Here is a 16297-nt window from a genome sequence, read left to right as displayed (position 1 = left end):
TCAGGACGAGTAATGGTGAGATATTGGAGAGCACCTGTTAGGCTACGATAGAGAGTAGGATCGGAAAAGGGTTCACCGGTAGCCGAAAGTTTAAAACTAGTATCGACAGGAGTGCGAGATGATTGACAGTCAAGCATACCAGCACGATTAAGAAGATCAAGAATATACTGGCGTTGGGAAAGAAAAAGGCTGGAGGAATCTCGAACAACAGCAATGCCTAAGAAATGATGAAGGAGTCCTAGGTCAGTCATAGAAAATTCAGATCTAAGAAGAGAGACAATATGATCTAAGAACTTTTGAGAGGAGGCGGTAAGAATGATATCATCTACATAGAGAAGTAAATAGGCAGTGTCAGAAGTTTGATGATACACAAAAAGAGAGGTGTCGGAGAGAGATGGAGTGAAGCCTATTGTTTGAATGAAGGAGGAGAAGCGTTGAAACCAAGCTCGTGGGGCCTGTTTAAGACCGTAGAGAGATTTCTGAAGAAGACATACATGAGTTGGAAAGGATGGATTTTCAAAACCCAGAGGTTGCTGGCAGTAGACAGTTTCTTGAAGGGAACCATGGAGGAAAGCATTTTTAACATCAAGTTGGTGAATGGGCCATGAAGAGGAGACAGCAACACTAAGAACGGTGCGAATGGTGCTAGGTTTAACAACAGGAGAGAAGGTTTCTTCGTAATCAATTCCTTGTTGCTGAGAAAAGCCACGACAAACCCACCTGGCTTTATATCGTGAGAGGCTCCCATCGGAGTGGAACTTTTGGCGAAAAATCCATTTGCCAGAAACAATATTTGTATTGGGAGGACGAGGAACAAGTTGCCAGGTGTTGTTTTGAAGTAAAGCATTATATTCTTCTTGCATGGCAGCGGCCCAATTGGGATCAAGTAGAGCAGTTTTGTAATTCTTTGGAAGAGAAGTGAGAGATACGGAGGTATGAAGGTTTAGGCGGTCTTGGGGTTGATGAAATCCTGATTTGGCCCTAGTACGCATGCGATGATCATTAATCGGGGCTGCTGTAGGAATAGCACGAGGGGGTAAGGTGGGTACTGGTGAGTCCGGCGCAGCGGAAGAGTCGGACGAAGGAGTAGGGCTGGGTGGTGGAGTGGGAGCAGGGCTGGGTGGTGGAGTGGGAGTAGGGGCCGGGGGTGTTGGGGAGGGAGCAGGGGTCAGGGGTGTTGGGGACGTCTCGGGTGGGGTGAGTGTATGGTTGGGATTGGCTATGGTGGGTGTTAATGGTGGTGGTGATAAGTTGTGTTCGGCAGGTAGGGGAGTATATAGTTGGAAAGGACGGGGAGAGGGGGTGTTTGCGGAGCTAGGGGTGTTGGATGGTGTAGTAGTGCGTTGTGAGAAAGGAAAAATGTGCTCAGCAAACGTGACATGACGAGAGACATGAACGTGTCCGGTGTGAAGGTCGAGACAGCGATAGCCTTTGTGCTCGTCAGAGAAGCCGAGAAAAGCACATGGGATAGAGCGTGGTGACAATTTATTTGCAGAAGTGGCGTAGGCATTGGGAAAACAGAGACAGCCGAAAACACGAACCGCGGAGTAGTCGGGGTGGGAAAGAAAGAGGGAATAATAGGGAGTAGTGTTGGGTTTAGTTTTAGAAGGTCGAATATTTAGAAGGAAGGTGGCCATGTGTAGGGCTTCAGCCCAAAACTTGGGAGGCATAGATGATTGAATGAGGAGAGTGCGAACTATATCATTGAGGGTGCGAAGAGAGCGTTCTGCTTTACCATTTTGAGGGGAGGTGTAGGGACATGAGAACCTAAGCAGGATGCCATGTTGTAAGAAGAAAGTACGATTTTTAATGTTATCAAACTCGCGACCATTGTCACATTGGATAAAGCGAATTGGGAGGAAGAAGTGAACAGACACATAGCGTTGAAAATTAAGGAAAAGAGAATGGACCTCGGATTTGTTGCGTAGAGGAAAAGTCCAGACAAAGTGGGTGAAATCATCTAGGATAACAAGGTAGTATTTAAAACCCGAAACACTTGCAATGGGAGAGGTCCATAAATCACAATGTATTAATTCAAAGGGATAAGTGCTACAAGAACTAGAGGAACTAAAGGGAAGACGCACATGTTTGCCTAATTGACAAGACTCGCAAAACACAGAATTATGAGAGTCCCTATTACATGGTATGGTAAATTCACTAAGCATAGAAGCTAAGACGGCGGGGTTGGGATGGCCCAAGCGACGATGCCAGAGATCGACGGAGGCCAGCATGGATGTTGGAGGGGTGGCGGCAGGAACTCCATTAAGAGAATAAAGATCACCGGAGCTATTGAAGCGAGCGATCTCGGCCTTGGTCAGGTAATCCTTCACAGATAAACCAAAAGGGTCAAATTCAGCCGAAACTAGATTGTCGCAAGTAAATTGGCGAACAGAGATAAGATTTTTAATGAGGGCGGGTGCAACTAGAACATCGCGAAGTAAAAGAGGTTTGGTGGAAGAGGGAAGTTGAGCCTGACCAACACAATATATAGGAATAGATGATCCATCTCCAAGGATAATGGAAGGGAAAGGAGATTTAGTGCAAGAAGATAACCAATTACTAGATGCAGACATATGACTAGAGGCCCCTGAATCAAAGATCCAATCCGTACCTGAGTTTCCTTGTGCAGCAAAGTTATTCATGGCCTGGAGAAAGGCAGCTTGATCCCAGCTCGGCGTCGCAGGTGAGGGTGGCGTCGGAAGCAGTGCCGGCGGATACGATGGTGAAGGCAGTAGGGCCGGCTGGGGAGTGTAGTAGGCATTGGCCGGCTGTGGTGGGGGTGGCGTCGGGAGCAGGGCCGGCTGAGGTGTGTAGTAGGCGCCGCCGTCGGTGGTGTAATGACCATAAGGAGCATACGTCGGGGCGGCGTGATAGGCATTGGCCGGCTGTCGGGGGTTGAGAACCCCGGGAGCACCAGTAGGCGGCCGAAGGCCGGGTTGCCAGGCACCTGAGTATGCCGGCGGAGCACCGAGGGTGGACGGAGCGGACCAGGGCATGGGCCATGCTTGAACAAGCCCCGTCCAAGGATCATGAGGAGGCCGCCATGCAACCGCAGATGGAGCACTGGTGGGTGGTGCAGGACTCGGTGCTGGTGATGTCGTAGGCGGAACCGAACGAGTCGACGGCGGCCTGTAGATAGGGTTTTTGCCGCGGTAGTTCGGACTAGGACGCCAGCCTGGGGGCGGTTGAACAGATGACGATGCGGACGGCCCGGCGGCAGGAGCCGGCATGGAAGGCGGCGCTGGTGTAGACGACAGAGGAGGACGAGCCGCAGCATGAAAGACCTTGGGGCGAGAGTCCTTGCGAGCTTGTGTTTCCGCCGCGAGTTGTAGCAAGGAACGAACTTCAGCGAAGGTAGGAGGGGGCCGTATCATCGGTATGAACGAGGCTTGCTTGTCAAAGTCTTCGCTGAGGCCGACGACGACGATATTGATTAGCTGTGAGTCGCTAACTGTATCGCCGAGTTCGCGGAGCTCATCACCAATGGTCTTAACGCGCTGGCAGAACAGGTTCACCGGGGCGTCTCCTTGCACCATATTGCGAAGCTCGGTGTGGAGAGCGTTTTTCCGAGCGTCGGTGTTGCTTTGGAAGAGCTGACGGAGGGAGTGCCAGATGTTGGCAGCGGTGGCGCCGTCGTGATCGAGCATGTTGAAGATCTCGGTGGTGATGCGGGTGTAGAACCACTGGACGATCGCGAGATCGTCTTTCAACCATTGCGGATCGTCGGGGCGGGGAAGACAGTTGGCGGCGACATGCGAGCGCAGGTTGCAGCGGCCGAGGTGGAGATCGAAGAGATGTCTCCAATGGTAGTAGTTGTGGGCGGCGAGATCAAGAACTATGGGGATGTAGGGGCTGACGTCGGAGATTGTGTCAGCAAGAGATATTGGTGCGGCGAGGATGGGTGCAGGGTAGTTTTGTGGAGCTATGGTGAGGGCCGAGAGAGAAGCGGCCGCGGCGTTGGCAGCCTTGGCGATGAGTGCGGCCCGGCGCTCGAAGTAGCCGGGCGGCGGCGACGGCGGTGGTGTTGGCGGAGCCATACCCTAAACCCTGGGACCGGTATCTGATACCATGAAAGCTGAATAAAACTGTTGCTTATATATAATTTGGTGCGGCATACAAGAGTATATAAGAGGATATAAACCGATTTGGGGTAGGGTACAAAACTGACTTGAACTAGAAGTCGTATACCATAATGACTACTCTAACACTAACACATTCCGAATCCATATGAAACCAAGTTTTACATACGACTTACAACAACCTTCCCTGGCTAGGATATGCGCAATTTTATTCGCGGAACGACGCACCCAGACCACCATAGAATCTTGAAACTGGGCTAGTAGTTCCTTAATCTCTCGGACAACTTGTCCGTTCGTCGATAAGTCCCGTTGTTGACTGGTGATCTTTCCTAGAGCAGTCTGCGAGTCCATCTCCACCATCACCTTTTGCGTCCATTTATAACCGTCGATCGACCTTACCAAATTGGAGCGTGAGATGGATCGGTCGAGTCATCGAGCTTGGCAGGCGGAGTACCGTTTGTTTGAGAGTTTCCTGTTTGCGAAAAGAAATACATCTACGGGCTACTCCTAAAGCTAAAGGCGAGTAACCACCCTAGCTAGTCTTCTACTAGTACGACGCACACCAGTTGCTCGTTGGCCATCCGTGCATGAGAGACATTGCAGCATGCAAACACCCCCTCCCGGCAGCGAACTCCTATGGCGCTCCGTGTCACTTTCCACCGGCCCGCTAATTGTATAGTACTAGTACATACGTTTTCTTTTTGAAACTACTAGTAGTAGTATATACGTAAGACGGAAGTTCAGGTATGGCGGCCTAGTTAAACTACCGTAAGGAGACCCCCACGACATGCACTATGGGTCTATGGCAGTACCATGCATGCACCAAGGTCCCCGGCTATTGGAAGCTTAATTTCCCCCATACATAGGCCGCGCGACTCTCGGGCAGCCAGAGGAGCCAGATGCGCGGCAACCAGGGGAAAGCGATCTCTGGCTTACTCTTTTTCTTTTAGCAATGCTATTCTTTCTTTTCTTTTTTTGAGGGTACCAATGCTATTCTCACGTAGTAGTTTTACAACAAAAAAAGATTACGTGCTAGTAGTTCATTTATGGGACGGTTAGAAAAAAAAATCAAGGGGTAGTTATTACAAGCTGAATCAACATAGTATGTAATGATCGAGTAGAAGCCGTACGTAAGAATTGGATTTTCGTTATTTTTTGCAGGGTCAAGGTCTCAAGGAGTTTATTCCATAAATGAAGAGTAGTGTGCTAATGCAAGATCATAAATGAGAGGAAGGTCTTGTTGTAACCAACAAGTGGTGCTACGAGCCATGCCAGCATAATTGGCTAGACAATGTGAAACCGTATTAGGGGATCAAGCATTCTTGGCCGGAACAAACTCCTGCTCAACCATTAATGAGCGTCGATTGCCAGGTGACCATCCCAAAGAGTAGATAAAGCCTCCAAAGAATCGGATTGCACAATGTCTGGGAGGGTCGACCATTGGAGAGAAGGGAGACATCCCTCCCAGGATTGTAGTAGAATAACACTTAGTAGAAGGCAATGATTACCTCTCCTGCACGATTCCTTAACACCATCCATGCGCCTGTCGAGCCATCCTCGGGAGCATAGGAGGCATCAACAAAGAGCGCTAGCCAGTCCACCGGTGGCGGCGACCAAGGCAGATCCGGTGGGTGCTCAAGTTGTTCCGTCCGAACGCATGGACCATCAGCAGGGGCTTTACCTTAGATAATTTGTTTAGTTGTCAGTTGTTGTCCATTCTGGATGGAGCTACAGTAACTTGTTGGAGTGCAAAGAGAGTAAATGTTGTAGCCACTCATCCCCAGTGTACACGACCTTCTCAATCGGGCGGATAGGTTAGGTTTCCCCCACAACATTCCACAATTTTGAGGCATTATCACATGCAACCATGGAACGATAGGTATCTTCATCAGTAGTACCGCACAAGGGACAGGTCGCTAGTGCCCGAGATGGTGATCTAGCTTGTATTTCATAGTGGCCAGTGCACCTGAAGCCACCTTCCATGCAGTCATATGCATCTTGTGTGGTAGATCAGCTTGCCAAACTAGGTTCCAAATCTTCCTTTCACCATCCGGCCTCAAGCTTGAGGCACCCGACGTGAATTTCTCTTCATGTTTCCACTGCCAGCTTATAAGCACTACAGACAGTGAAACGACCCTTTGGGTTAGCTTGCCAAGCGAGGAAATCATGTTGCTAGGGCGGTGTTGTGTGAATTCTCCGTACGAACTCAACATCTACAGCCTCAAAGTGTTGTTGCAACAAATTGTATCGCCACACCCCATTATTGTGCAGTAAATCAGAGACCATATTCAGCGGACACTCACGATCCAGTGGAGTTCAAGGGAGAGTTTCGTCAGCACGACGGCATGATGACGATGTTGATGAAGTTACCGACGCAGGGCTTCGCCTAAGCACCGCTACGATATGACCGAGGTGGATTATGGTGGAGGGGGGCACCGCACACGGCTAAGAGATCAATGATCAATCGTTGTGTCTATGGGGTGCCCCTGGCCACGTATATAAAGGAGTGGAGGAGGGGGGAGGGCTGGCCTAGCTATGGAACGCCCTGGAGGAGTCCTACTCCCACCGGGAGTAGGACCCCCCCCCCCCCCCCTCCATGTAGTAGGAGTAGGAGAGAAGGAAAGGGAAAAGAGAAGAGAAGGAAGGAGGGGGCGCCGCCCCTCCCCCTAGTCCAATTCGGACTAGGCCTTGGGGGGCGCGCAGCCTCCCTTCTCTCTTTCCCCTAAAGCCCAATAAGGCTCATATACTCCCCAGCGAATTCCCGTAACTCTCTGGTACTCCGATAAATACCCGAACCACTCAGAACCTTTCCGATTTTCGAATATAGTCGTCCAATATATCGATCTTTACGTCTCGACCATTTCGAGACTCCTCGTCATGTCCACGATCTCATCCGGGACTCCGAACTACCTTCGGTACATCAAAACACATAAACTCATAATATCAATCGTCACCGAACGTTAAGCGTGCGGACCCTACGGGTTCGAGAACTATGTAGACATGACCGAGACACGTATCCGGTCAATAACCAATAGCGGAACCTGGATGCTCATATTGGTTCCTACATATTCTACGAAGATCTTTATCGGTCAAACCGTATAACAACATACGTTGTTCCCTTTGTCATCGGTATGTTACTTGCCCGAGATTCGATCGTCGGTATCTCAATACCTAGCTTAATCTCGTTACCGGCAAGTCTCTTTACTCGTCCTGTAATGCATCATCCCGCAACTAACTCATTAGTTGCATTGCTTGCAAGGCTTATAGTGATGTGCATTACCGAGAGGGCCCACAGATACCTTTCCGACAATCGGAGTGACAAATCCTAATCTCGATCTATGCCAACTCAACAAGTACCATCGGAGACACCTGTAGAGCACCTTTATAATCACCCAGTTATGTTGTGACGTTTGGTACCACACAAAGTGTTCCTCCGGTATTCGGGAGTTGCATAATCTCATAGTCATAGGAACATGTATAAGTCATGAAGAAAGCAATAGCAACATACTAAACGATCGAGTGCTAAGCTAACGGAATGGGTCAAGTCAATTACATCATTCTCTAATTAATGATGTGATCCCGTTAATCAAATGACAAGTCATGTCTATGGCTAGGAAACTTAACCATCTTTGATTCAACGAGCTAGTCAATTAGAGGCGTACTAGTGACACTTTGTTTGTCTATGTATTCACACATGTACTAAGTTTTTGGTTAATACAATTCTAGCATGGATAATAAACATTTATCATGATATAAGGAAATATAAATAACAACTTTATTATTGCCTCTAGGGCATATTTCCTTCAGTCTCCCACTTGCACTAGAGTCAATAATCTAGTTCACATCGCCATGTGATTTAACACTAACAGTTCACATCATCGTGTGATTAACACGCATAGTTCACATCGACATGTGACCAACACTCAAAGGGTTTACTAGAGTCAGTAATCTTAGTTCACATCACCATATGATTAACACCCAAAGAGTACTAAGGTGTGATCATGTTTTGCTTGTGAGAGAATTTTAGTCAACGGGTGTGCCATATTCAGATCCGTATGTATTTTGCAAATTTCTATGTCAACAATGCTCTGCATGGAGCTACTCTAGCTAATTGCTCCCACTTTCAATATGTATCCAGATTGAGACTTCGAGTTATCTGGATCAGTGTCAAAACTTGCATCGACGTAACCCTTTACGACGAACCTTTTGTCACCTCCATAATCGAGAAACATATACTTATTCTACTAAGGATAATTTTGACCGCTGTTCAGTGATCTACTCCTAGATCACTATTGTACTCCCTTGCCAAACTCAGTGTAGGGTATACAATAGATCTGGTACACAGCATGGCATACTTTATAGAACCTATGGCTGAGGCATAGGGAATGACTTTCATTCTCTTTCTATCTTCTGCCGTGGTCGGGCTTTGAGTCTTACTCAATTTCACACCTTGTAACACAGGAAAGACCTCTTTCTTTGACGGTTCCATATTGAACTACTTTAAAATCTTTTCAAGGTATCTACTCATTGAAAAAAAACTTATCAAGCGTCTTGATCTATCTCTATAGATCTTGATGCCCAATATGTAAGCAGCTTCACCGAGGTCTTTCTTTGAAAAACTCCTTTCATCAAATACTCCTTTATGCTTTCCAGAAAATTCTACATTATTTCCGATCAACAATATGTCATTCACATATATTTATCAGAAATGTTGTAGTGCTCCCACTCACTTTCTTGTAAATACAGGCTTCACCGCAAGTCTGTATAAAATTATATGCTTTGATCAACTCATCAAAGCTTATATTCCAACTCCGAGATGCTTGCACCAGTCCATAGATGGATCGCTGGAGCTTGCACATTTTTGTTAGCACCTTTAGGATTGACAAAACCTTCTGGTTGCATCATATACAACTTTTCTTTAAGAAATCCATTAAGGAATGTAGTTTTGACATCCATTTGCCAGATTTCATAAAATGTGGCAATTTGCTAACATGATTCGGACAGACTTAAGCATCGCTACGAGTGAGAAAATCTCATCGTAGTCAAAACCTTTTTTGACAAGTCTAGCTTTGTAGATAGTAACACTACTATCAGCGTCCGTCTTCTTCGTGAAGATCCATTTATTTTCTATGGATTGCCGATCATCGGGCAAGTCAACCAAAGTCCAAACTTTGTTCTCATACATGGATCCCATCTCAGATTTCATGGCCTCAAGCCATTTCGCGGAATCTGGGCTCATCATCGCTTCCTCATAGTTCGTAGGTTCGTCATGGTCAAGTAACATGACCTCCAAAACAGGATTACCGTACCACTCTGGTGCGGATCTCACTCTGGTTGACCTACGAGGTTTGGTAGTAACTTGATCTAAAGTTATATGATAATCATCATTAGCTTCCTCACTAATTGGTGTAGGAGTCACAGGAACAAATTTCTGTGATGAACTACTTTCCAAAAAGGGAGCAGGTACGGTTACCTCATCAAGTTCTACTTTCCTCCTACTCACTTCTTTTGAGAGAAAACTCCTCTAGAAAGGATCCATTCTTATCAACAAAGATCTTGCCTTCGGATCCGTGATAGAAGGTGTACCCAATAGTTTATTTTTGGGTATCCTATGAAGATTTACTTCTCCGATTTGGGTTCGAGCTTATCATGTTGAAACTTTTTCACATAAGCATCGCAGTCCCAAAATTTAAGAAACGACAGCTTAGGTTTCTTGCCAAACCACAGTTCATACGGTGTCATCTTCATGGATTTAGATGGTGCCCTATTTAACGTGAATGTAGCTGTCTCTAATGCATAACCCCAAAACGATAGTGGTAGATCGGTAAGAGACATCATAGATCGCACCATATCTAATAAAGTACGGTTACGACGTTCGGACACACCATTACACTGTGGTGTTCCAGGTGGCGTGAGTAGTGAAACTATTTCACATTGTTTAACTGAAGGCCAAACTCTTGACTCGAATGTTTTACCTCTGCGATCATATCGTAGAAACTTTTATTTTCTTGTTACGATGATTCTCCACTTCACTCTGAAATTCTTTGAACTTTTCAAATGTTTCAGACTTGTGTTTCATCAAGTAGATATACCCATATCTGCTCAAATCATCCGTGAAGGTCAGAAACTAACAATACTTGCCGCGAGCCTTAACACTCATTGGACTGCATACATCAGTATGTATTATTTCTAATAAGTTAGTAGCTTGCTCCATTGTTCCAAAGAACGGCGTTCTAGTCATCTTGCCCATGAGGCATGGTTCGCAAGCATCAAGTGATTCATAATCAAATGATTCCAAAAGCCTATCAGCATGAAGTTTCTTCATGCGTTTTACACCAATATGACCTAAATGGCAGTGTCACAAACAAGTTGCACTATCATTATTAACTTTGCATCTTTTGGCTTCAATATTATGAATATGTGTATCACTACGATCGAGATCCAATTAAACCATTTTCATCGGGTGTATGACCATACAAGGTATTATTCATGTAAACATAACAACAATTATTCTCTGACTTAAATGAATAACCGTATTGCAATAAACACGATCAAATCATATTCATGCTCAACGCAAACACCAAATAACATTCATTTAGGTTCAACACTAATCCCGAAGTTAAAGGGAGTGTGCGATGGTGATCTTATCAACCTTGGAATCATTTCCAACACACATCATCACCTCGCCCTTAACTAGTCTCTATTTATTTTGCAACTCCCGTTTCGAGTTACTACTCTTAGCAACTAAACCAGTATCAAATGCCGAGGGGTTGCTATAAACACTAGTAAAGTACACATCAATAACACGTATATCTAATATACCTTTGTTCACTTTGTCATCCTTCTTATCAGCCAAGTATCTAGGGCAGTTCCACTTCCAGTGACCATTTCCTTTGCAGTAGAAGCACTCAGTTTTAGGCTTGGGTCTAGCTTTGGGCTTCTTCACGGGAGCATCAACTTGCTTGCCATTCTTTTTGAAGTTCCCCTTCTTTCCTTTGCCCTTTTCTTGAAACTAGTGGTCTTGTCAACTATCAACACTTGATGCTTTTCTTGATTTCTACCTTCGTCGATTTCAGCATCATGAAGAGCTTGGGAATCGTTTCCGTTATCCCTTGCATATTATAGTTCATCACGAAGTTTTAGTAACTTGGTGATAGTGACTAGAGAACTCTGTCAATCACTATCTTATCTGAAAGATTAACTCCCACTTGATTCAAGTGATTGTAGTACTCAGACATTCTAAGCACATGCTCACTAGCTGAGCTATTCTCCTCCATCTTGTAGGCAAAGTACTTGTCAAAGGTCTCATACCTTTCGACATGGGCATGAGTCTGAAATACTGATTTCAAATCTTGGAACATCTCATATGCTCCGTGGCGCTTCAAAAACATCTTTGAAGCCCTGATTCTAAGCCGTAAAGCATAGTGCACTAAACTATCAAGTAGTCATCATATCGAGCTTGCCAAACGTTCATAACGTCTGCATTTGCTCCTGCAATCGGTTTGTCACCTAGCGATGCATCATGGACATAATTCTTCTGTGCAGCAATGAGGATAATCCTCAGATCACGGATCCAATCCGCATCATTGCTACTAACATCTTTCAACTTAGTTTTCTCTAGGAACATATCAAAAATAAAATATGGGAGCTAAACGCGAGCTATTGATCTACAACATAGATATGCTAATACTACCAGGACTAAGTTCATGATAAATTAAAGTTCAATTAATCATATTACTTAAGAACTCCCACTTAGATAGACATCCCTCTAGTCATCTAAATGATCACGTGATCCAAATCAACTAAACCATGTCCGATCATCACGTGAGATGGAGTAGTTTCTAATGGTGAACATCACTATGTTGATCATATCTACTATATGATTCATGCTCGGTCTCAGTGTTCTGAGGCCATATCTGCATATGCTAGGCTCGTCAAGTTTAACCCGAGTATTCTGCGTGTGCAAAAACTGGCTTGCACCCGTTGTAGATGAACGTTGAGCTTATCACACCCGATCATCACGTGGTGTCTCGGCACGACGAATTTGGCAACGGTGCATACTGACCAGGGAGAACACTTGTACCTTGAAATTTAGTGAGAGATCATCTTATAATGCTACCGTCAATCAAAGTAGAATAAGATGCATAAAGGATAAACATCACATGCAATCAATATAAGTGATATGATGTGGCCATCATCATCTTGTGCCTTTGATCTCCATCTCCAAAGCACCGTCATGATCACCATCGTCACCGGCGCGATACCTTGATCTCTATCGTAGCATCGTTCTCGTCTCATCAACTATTGCTTCTACGACTATCGCTACCGCTTAGTGATAAAGTAAAGCAATTACAGGGCGATTGCATTGCATACAATAAAGCGACAACCATATGGCTCCTGCCAGTTGCCGATAACTCCGTTACAAAACATGATCATCTCATACAATAAAACATAGCATCATGCCTTGACCATATCACATCACAACATGCCCTGCAAAAACAAGTTAGACGTCCTATACTTTGTTGTTGCAAGTTTTACGTGGCTGCTACGGGCTGAGCAAGAACCGTTCTTACTTACGCATCAAAACCAAAACGATATTTCGTCAAGTTAGTGTTGTTTTAACCTTCAACAAGGACCGGGCGTAGTCACACTCGGTTCAACTAAAGTTGGAGACACTGACACCCGCCAGCCACCTGTGTGCAAAGCACGTCGGTAGAACCAGTCTCGCGTAAGCGTACGCGTAATGTCGGTCTGGGCCGCTTCATCCAATAATACTGCCGAACCAAAGTATGACATGCTGGTAAGCAGTATGACTTGTATCGCCCACAACTCACTTGTGTTCTACTCGTGCATATAACATCTACGCATAAACCTGGCTCAGATGCCACTGTTGGGGAACGTAGTAATTTCAAAAAAAAATCCTACGCACACGCAAGATCATGGTGATGCATAGCAACGAGAGGGGAGAGTGTGTCCACGTACCCTCGTAGACCGAAAGCGGAAGCGTTATGACAACGCGGTTGCTGTAGTCATACGTCTTCACGATCGACCGATCCTTAGTACCGAACGTACGGCACCTCCGTGTTCAGCACACGTTCAGCTCGGTGACGTCCCGCGAACTCACGATCCAGTAGAGCTCAAGGGAGAGTTTCGTCAGCACGACGGCGTGATGACAATGTTGATGAAGTTACCGACGCAGGGCTTCGCCTAAGCACCGCTACGATATGACCGAGGTGGATTATGGTGGAGGGGGGCACCGCACACGACTAAGAGATCAATGATCAATTGTTGTGTCTATGGGTGCCCCCTGGCCACGTATATAAAGGAGTGGAGGAGGGGGGAGGGCCGGCCTAGCTATGGCGCGCCCTGGAGGAGTCCTACTCCCACCGGGAGTAGGATTCCCCCCCCCCCTTCCATGTAGTAGGAGTAGGAGAGAAGGAAAGGGAAAAGAGAAGAAAAGGAAGGAGGGGACGCCGCCCCTTCCCCTAGTCCAATTAGGACTAGGCCTTGGGGGGGCGCAGCCTCCCTTCTCTCTTTCCCCTAAAGCCCAATAAGGCCCATATACTCCCGGGCAAATTCCCGTAACTCTCCGGTACTCCGATAAATACCCGAACCACTCGGAACCTTTCCGATGTCCAAATATAGTCGTCCAACATATCGATCTTTACGTCTCGACCATTTCGAGACTCCTCGTCATGTCCCCGATCTCATCCGGGACTCCGAACTACCTTCGGTACATCAAAACACATAAACTCATAATACCGATCGTCACCGAACGTTAAGCGTGCGGACCCTACGGGTTCGAGAACTATGTAGACATGACCGAGACATGTCTCCGGTCAATAACCAATAGCGGAATCTGGATGCTCATATTGGTTCCTACATATTCTACGAAGATCTTTATCGGTCAAACCGCATAACAACATACGTTGTTCCCTTTGTCATCGGTATGTTACTTGCCCGAGATTCGATCGTCGGTATCTCAATACCTAGCTTAATCTCGTTACCGGAAAGTCTCTTTACTCGTTCCTTAATGCATCATCCCACAACTAACTCATTAGTTGCATTGCTTGCAAGGCTTATAGTGATGTGCATTACCGAGAGGGCCCAGAGATACCTCTCTGACAATCGGAGTGACAAATCCTAATCTCGATCTATGCCAACTCAACAAGTACCATCGGAGACACCTGTAGAGCACCTTTATAATCACTCAGTTACGTTGTGACGTTTGGTAGCACACAAAGTGTTCCTCCGGTATTCGGGAGTTGCATAATCTCATAGTCATAGGAACATGTATAAGTCATGAAGAAAGCAATAGCAACATACTAAACGATCAAGTGCTAAGCTAACGGAATGGGTCAAGTCAATCACATCATTCTCTAATGATGTGATTCCGTTAATCAAATGACAACTCATGTCTATGGCTAGGAAACTTAACCATCTTTGATTCAACGAGCTAGTCAAGTAGAGGCATACTAGTGACACTTTGTTTGTCTATGTATTCACACATGTACTAAGTTTCCGGTTAATACAATTCTAGCATGAATAATAAACATTTATCATGATATAAGGAAATATAAATAACAACTTTATTATTGCCTCTAGGGCATATTTCCTTCAATGACATGGGAGCAACCTGAGTACTAGCTATTGGTGCAACTTGTGGGCTGGGCGCCGAACAATAATTCAGCGAAAGACCAAACATGCTTGCGCCTATGGGTGGTGTGACAAAGTGATTCGGCGTTGACGCCGAATTGGGCACACTCATAATAGGATTAGGATATGCAGGTGCAGCCATAAGCTAGTTGGTTTGACTAGGTTAAAAATTCAACGGCATACTATATTGTTGTTGTATAGTAGGTGCTGATGAAGTAGGTAAAGTTGGACTAGTGTTTTCAGATACACCAACAGTACCACTAGATGATGGAGGTATATTTTTCTTAGCATTAGTATTTGCCACAAAAGAATTGTACGTCATCACATTACCCTTTCTAACAAGACTTTCAATCACATCCACTTGCTCTGGAGAAAAAACTTTACTCACAGTGATTACATCTTGTTCGTCGATGCGGGGAGGAAAATTGACGTTCCCAATCGGAGTGATGTTGCCTTGACGGTCCTTCTTGAAACTTGCAAGAAACGCCTCCAAATCCTCCACCTCGTGCTTCTTCTTTAGTGCTTCAAAAGCCTCTTCACGTTGCTTCTTGCGCGTTTCATAGGCTTGTCGATGTTCCTCGGATAGTTCATCAAGACGGGGCTTAATTATGTTATCGGCGTCAACTTCTGAGGGCTTGGGGAGATTAGACATGGTTGATGATGATTCTTGATCTTTCATCCCCAGCGAGTCGCCAAAAAATGTGTTCGCACACGAACACGTCATCGTGTACCTCCAATGTCGAGGGTGATGCACCGCAGCTCACGTTGAAGGAGACCCATCTGGAAGCGCGGTACGCAAGCAATCCGACGGGCGCTTTTTAGCACCCGAAACCCCACGCGCCCGGGAGGGACCCCGTCTGCACGTGCGGCGGCTATGGGCTGCCCTAGGTCGGTTCGCCCGCCCCTAGAGCCTCGAGAATCGCTGCCCTTCAACGAAGAACGAACGAAGAACGAGAAAGAACAAAGAAGAGATGTAAAACTAGGGTAAAAAGTAGATTGATTTGTTCGATTGTGTGTTGTTCAATCGGCCGTCACCCATTAGGTATATAAGAGGCGGATGGACTTCCCGTACAAGAAAAGGACTCCAAATCTCGTCCAAATCTTTCCAAAATTAACCGAACTCGGATTTAGGTAAGTCTGGAACATCAGTTCGGTTTTTAGGTCCCATAGGCCACAAGACCTCGAATGAAGATGAGCCCAAAAGCTAATTTGACCGTTTCGACGAGACGAACAACTTCCGTGTTGAACGTTTTTCTATTCGAGGTCATCTTCCGGGCCGAATCACTCGCGCTACCCATCAGACATGGCGTCTGGTGGAGCGTGCTATATTTCGCCTCCTGACAGGGCTGCATTCCGATAGCTCTAATTCTCGCATAGGAACTCGGATTGGGATGATTTTTATATCAAAATCGATCGTTCGACCAGATGAAGACAATTTGTGTAGATCATTGTTCCATACGAATCCGTCTTGGGGGCGTAATCAGCGGCATAGTGTTCTGAATACAAAATCTCAGTACTTCAAACACAACTTCGGTCTTAGAGATGAGATCGGATGGCTATAG

Source organism: Triticum aestivum, chromosome 7D (genome assembly GCF_018294505.1).
Source record: "Triticum aestivum cultivar Chinese Spring chromosome 7D, IWGSC CS RefSeq v2.1, whole genome shotgun sequence".
NCBI lineage: Eukaryota > Viridiplantae > Streptophyta > Magnoliopsida > Poales > Poaceae > Triticum > Triticum aestivum.
The sequence above is the reverse complement of the archived record's forward strand: the minus strand, read 5'-3'. Positions refer to the sequence as shown.